This window comes from Rattus rattus, chromosome 18 (assembly GCF_011064425.1).
Source record: "Rattus rattus isolate New Zealand chromosome 18, Rrattus_CSIRO_v1, whole genome shotgun sequence".
Classification (NCBI taxonomy): Eukaryota; Metazoa; Chordata; class Mammalia; order Rodentia; family Muridae; genus Rattus; species Rattus rattus.
In genome coordinates this window covers 23,273,724-23,279,686 of record NC_046171.1, presented here as the reverse complement: position 1 = coordinate 23,279,686, position 5,963 = coordinate 23,273,724, and the positions used below count along the sequence as shown (strand labels likewise).

The following is a 5,963-nucleotide window of genomic DNA, read 5'->3' as shown; positions in this document are numbered from 1 at the left end:
ACCTCAGCCTGTATTGTTATTGTTTTGAAGGACAGCATGCTGAATATTCCTGCCATTTCCTTTCGGGTGGAGTGTACACCTGTGTGCTGGCCTACAATTATTCTTTCCTTTATCATAATTTAAAGTACATTCTCTACGCTAGTCTGGGATGCTAAGATGAGAGATATGGCTCCTTTATATGTTCTCAGTATTTCACCATCTATCGTGGAAGGAGGTGGCGCCAGGTCACTTTCTGTCTTTATAACTGATGTTATGAATGAAGTAAGTTTTAGAGAAAGGGTCTTTGTTCAGCGTATGAGTCCAGGTTGGACAGATGCCCTAGTAAGGTCTTTCTTTCCGGTGTGGACACTTCAGAGTCCAAGGCAGTGCAGGGCATTACCTGGTGTGAGTGACCTAGTATCATAGCTGAGCTCTTTTCTTATAGAGGAACAGTCTCATTTTGCTGGATCCCCACCCTCCCAGCTTCATTTAGCTTTACATGTCAAAGGGCTTACCATTGTTTAAACGCCATAGTCAAGTTAAACTTTCTCCTTGTCTTAGTTAGGGTTTTATTGGTGTGAAGAAACACCAGAATCACAGCAACTCTTATAAAGGAAAACATTTAATTAGGGCTGGCTTACAGTTTCAGAAGCTTTGTCTATTGTCATTATGCTGAGAAGCATGGTGGCATGCAGGCAGGCATGGTGCTACAGGAGGAGCTGAGAGTTCTACATACTGATCCAAAGGCAGCAGAAGGAGACTGTGTATCCCACTGGGTGTAGCTTGAGCGTAGGAGACCTCAAAGCCTGTCCCCACAGTGGCGCAGTTCCTCCAACAAGGTCACACCTCCTAATATCACCACTCTCTATGGGCCAAGCATTCAAACATGAGTCTATGGGAGCCATTTCTATTCAAACCACCACACTCCCTCTTAATTCCCCACAGTGTTTAGTAGCTTTGGTGTGGTTATCCAAACCACGGCACGGGCACATGGGTATCAATGATGCAACATGACTTTATTTATTTATTTATTTATTTATTTATTTATTTATTTATTGACACCAAGTCTCCTATGCATCACAGATAGGATCAACTCAAGATCCTCCTTCCCCAGACCTTTTGGTACTAGGAATATGGGCATGTGTCACTGTGCCCAGCCTGACCTCTGCAATGAAGGAATTTAAAAGGGGCTTCAGGGGGTTGGGGATTTAGCTCAGTGGTAGAGCACCTGCCTAGCAAGCGCAAGGCCCTGGGTTCGGTCCCCAGCTCCGAAAAAAAAAAAAAAAGGGGCTTCAGTCTAAGAGGTTATAGGAAGGCTTTATCTAGGAGGTGATACTTGAGGAACAGATTTTGGGTTTTTCTGACCCATTGACGGTAGGGTCAAGGGAGAATTCATATTTGGTATTTGGAAGGAAAAATAAAGATGGGAGATGATTTAAATAGGAACCACTAACTCACAGGCTGCTGTCCCACTGCTCATCAGTCAACCACCCTGAGTGTCACAGGTGCTGCTGCTTTTAGCGGGGTGAGGAAGAGTCAGCTACAGAGGCCCACGAGGGGTTGGTGTGGGGTTGGGATCTACAGTCACCATACTGCATCTGTCCATCACCAGGGTGGATTACTACCCTACAGCCCTGAATGTCCTGGAACTCCCTCTGTAGACCAGGCTGGCCTCAAAGACTGCCTGCCTCTGCCTTCCAAATGCTGGGATTAAAGACCCTACCTGCTTTGTGTATTGATAGCTTCTGATTGGAAATTGGAGGACGGCACATCTGACAAGCTGGATGGGTATGCAGGGGTGTTGTGGGGGATGGGAAAGTGAGAGTGTGGTTCCTTCACCTTCTCTGTGTTGGGCAGAGACAGTGTGAAGAATCTCTTCACACTGAGATTCAAAATGAGAAGAAATAGCCAACTGAGAGATGGCTCAGTGGTTAGGGTACTTGCTACTCTTGCAGATGAATCAGGTTTGGTCCCCAGCACCCAAAAGCAGTGTCTCACAACTGTGAAGCCTGGGAGCCATGGGAATGGGGGCGGGGAGCAGGCCTGGAGCAAGGGGAGGGTTGAGGTGTGTCCAAACCTCATGAAAAGGCGAGGCAGATTCCACAACAAACTTCGAATTGGCAGTTAAAGAGACTAGGCCTAAAAACTGGGCAAGTCCAGGCAAGTCAATTACTAATAGGAAAAACCCAGGCTCGGGCCTTCAGCTCGGGACTGAAGCAGGACAGTGGGTCAACAGCAGTTTCTGGCTTCCTCAACTACTTCACAACAGTTTCCAGACCCCCACCCCCAGCAAGTTTCCAGGCCCCACACCCTGCAATGGAATGTCTGTAGAGGTGGACCCAACAGATAACCTAGAGCTCACCTACCCCAGAATTCCCTGCTGTGCTTTAAATCAGGCCTGCAAGCTCACTGGGGTGCCTCTCTCTCTTGGAGACTCCAGCATGCTCGACTTTTGCAGAATGGAACACTCTGTGTTTACATAGTATGTGTGTCAGGGGTATCATTCTCCATGAATCATGGACCCTTACACTGGTAAACCTCATCCTGAGATCAGGAGGTGTAGGAATGCTCACTCCTGCCCTGGGACTTCATGTCCTGGTGCCCCAACTTTTGCCCCTCCCCCTGCTCCAGAGGCCATGTAGCCAGTAGCTTGATTAAACTTCCTCTCCCCTTATTAGGTCATTCATGTCCAATAGTATCTGGGATTCCTACTTATGCAAATGAGGCATCCCTAGGACCCTGGCCCTGCCTGGCCAATGATGTTCACTCATGTCATAGCCCCTACTCACCCACGAAAGGTTTAGACATCTTTTGTTCCCCGATTAAACTGAGCTGTCTCACTGAAGCCACCTCCTAAGTCACCATGCTCACCCACAGCCTGTGGATCAACCTCTGGGAATAAGCAAAATAAACTTATTCTAAGTACTACCCTTGTCTTTTCAGACTCTATTTCTTCATAGGGAGAAACTACATTCAAGGTGCCAGGCCCTGGGGGAGCTAGGGACTTCCTTATAGCCCAACAACTTCTGTTGTAAACAGTTGTCTGAGTCCAGACATCTCAAGGACACCTTGCTGGCAGGGTCAAACAAGTTCATGTCCCCAGGCCTAGGAACGAACACCTATTCCACTTCTTCAAACATTTTCTTAATTGTCTGTTAACTGGTAAAACATGTGGAAATTGCTGTTATTGAATGCTGTTATTGCATTAGTTGTAAAAATATAAGACCAACTGCCTGTTGTTCCCCAATTAAACTGCACGTCGCTGACTGCTCCTTTGTCCCCTTGTCACTCTGAGCTCCCGGCCTGGTGTCTAGGAGAGTGAATCAAAGATCCTGGTGCCCTGGATACAGCCCAGTCTACAACGGGTACTCCCTCGCTTAACCCATAATGTCAAGATACAATTGGATGACACTGTGGCTCCCCCCAGCTCTGCCCTCGCTTTCTGTCTGTTCCCATCCTATAAAAACATAACATCTCCCATCCGAAACTCAGTTCAGATCCTGAACTGGCCGCCTTCCTGAGTGCTCAGAAAACCAAGTTTCCTTTTTAAGCTTCCATTATCTGAAGTGAGCTTTCACTGCTTCCACACCGAACCAACACCACTGCCAGCTGTTCCGGCCTCCCTTCCCATCTCAGGATCCACCAGTTGTGACAGAAGGTTGACTACGCTATTACAAGTGGGGAAGTGGAGCCTGAACAGGTCATAACTTCTTGCATATGCGAGGTATATGTGCACGCGCACACACACACACACACACACACACACACACACACATATATATATGTGTATATATATACACACGTGAAATAAAATATGGTGGCACAGATCCCACCACGTGGGAAACCCAGGCAGGTGGATTTCTGTGACTTTGAGACCCGCTGGTCTGCTTAGTGACTTTCAGGCAGCCAGAGCTACATAAAAAATTCCAATCTCAAAAATAGATAGCTACATAAAATAATATTTATTTGTATTTTAGTGGAGATGAAGTCCTCTAGAGAGAGTAGACCCCGTCTCCAAATGAAGGAACAGAAGTGAAGGCAAGAGACTAAAGGATGTTTTAGTTGCATGTGAACATAGAAAACATCCAAAGACACTCGTTAGCATGTGACGCTGGGAGGCCTATCAATAATTCAAAAGAAAAAGAGGGGAACACCTTTCAGGCAAGCAGGGGTCTTGTCTTGAAATTCATCTTTGTAGTCTTGATTTATCCTGTTAAAGGGGTGTAGCGGCTGGTTTTGTATGTCAACTTGACATGAGCTAGAGTTATCACAGAGAAAGGAGCCTCCCGTGAGGAAATGCCTCCATGAGACCCAGTTGTAAGGTATTTTCTCAACTAGTAGTGATCAAGGCGGGAGGACCCAGCCCATTGTGGGTGGTGCCATCGCTGGGCTGGTAGTCTTGGGTTCTATAAGAGAGCAAGCTGAGGAAGCCAGGGGAAGCAAGCCAGTAAGCAGCACCCCTCCATGGCCTTTGCGTCAGTTCCTGCTTCCTGATCTGCTTGAGTTCCAGTACTGACTTCCTTTGGTAATGAACAGCAATGTGGAAATGTAAGCTGAATAAAACCTTTCCCTAACTTGCTTCTTGGTCATGATGTTTGTGCAGGAACAGAAACACTAAGATAAGGAGTGAGGCATAAATAATCAATTACCGATTCAGCAAACCCTATTAACCCCCCCCCCCCCCCATCTTACCAGTTAGAGATCATAACACCTGCTAGCATCTTTCTCTCTGTTGCCTTTTCCTCTACAGGGTAGAATCTATGCTGGGGCTCCCTGATCAGTTTGCAGACGGCTCCACCAGAATCTCTCCCCTCCAACTGTAGCTCTCTCAGCCTCTTGGGCTTTGTAATTTTCCCTTGCTTCTCGAATCTCTCTCCTGACTTCAGGAGAAAGAGCCACACAACACCAGGGAGTGTTTCTAACCAGTGATGAGTTTGCATTTGGCAATGCAACTGCACCACTAGCATCCTTTCAAGCGCGCCCAGTGCCTGGGTAGCGCTGGCCTCTCTGGGATCTCAGTGCTGCGGGCAGATGTCTTGCATCCAAAAATTTGGGATCTAACTAGGCAAATAGAGTGAAACCTGCGTCAAAAGGCAGAACACGCGCAATGGCTACATGCGCTATGTGGACTTTAGCGTACGTTACAAGTAGAACTATTTTTAAAAAACTCCCCATTTCACACCACCTTAGTTACACTTGGACAATAGCTTGCTATCCTGGGAAAGCCCAGAGATTTACATCAGTATTCAGCGTTCATATTTCTATTTTTCGAGTCTGTCCTTCGTATTAACACCAAGGTTCTACACCTGCTTTCTTTCGTTTTAGGAGAGAAGATTTCTTCCCACGACATGAGACATGAGCAGGGTAGCTCGGAGCACTGACATTTAATGATCTTTAGGCATTCTATAATTGCAAATGCGGGACATGCGGTGGGAAGATTACGGGTTGAAGTAGTCCTGTATTTTTAAAAGAGCTAAAAATGTGAAGCACCCGCTTCCGCAGCGAGCAGGGTTCGAACCTGCGCGGGGAGACCCCATTGGATTTCAAGTCCAACGCCTTAACCACTCGGCCATCGCTGCTACGGGGAAGAAGCTAAGGCGGAGACACTTTAGTGTAACAACCAGTGCACGCGCGCCAGGGCCGCGTGGGCGGGGCCTGCAGTGACTCGCAGCTCCTTTGGGTAGGGCGGCTGGGACATGGGAGTGGCTGGGGCTTCAGTGTGGATGGGGAGAGAGAGAAAAGGGGGTCCATTCGGGTCCTACAGCCCCGTCCTTGCTGCGTTTGGGGAGCCACCACCTAACCTGGTTTCTGGTCGCAGACCTGGCTCTTGCCCTCCCGCTTTTCCCAGCGGCGCCAAGAGATAGCCGTGAACCATAGGGCTGTCTCACTGCGTGTGGAGGGCCCGCACACTCGGAAGTGAGGACAGCCGCGGCTATCGGCTGGGGGAGCGTTAGGTCCGCATTCGTTACCGTTCAGCGCGAACG

General features: G+C 48.0%; 1 non-coding gene across 1 annotated transcript; it reads right to left on the bottom strand.

Moving 5' to 3' along the window:
• Window positions 1-5,476: 5,476 nt before the first annotated feature.
• Trnas-uga lies at window positions 5,477-5,558 on the bottom strand. Its single transcript has one exon. It is a non-coding gene; the product is annotated as a tRNA-Ser (tRNA).
• Between the last annotated feature and the right edge of the window lie 405 nt (window positions 5,559-5,963).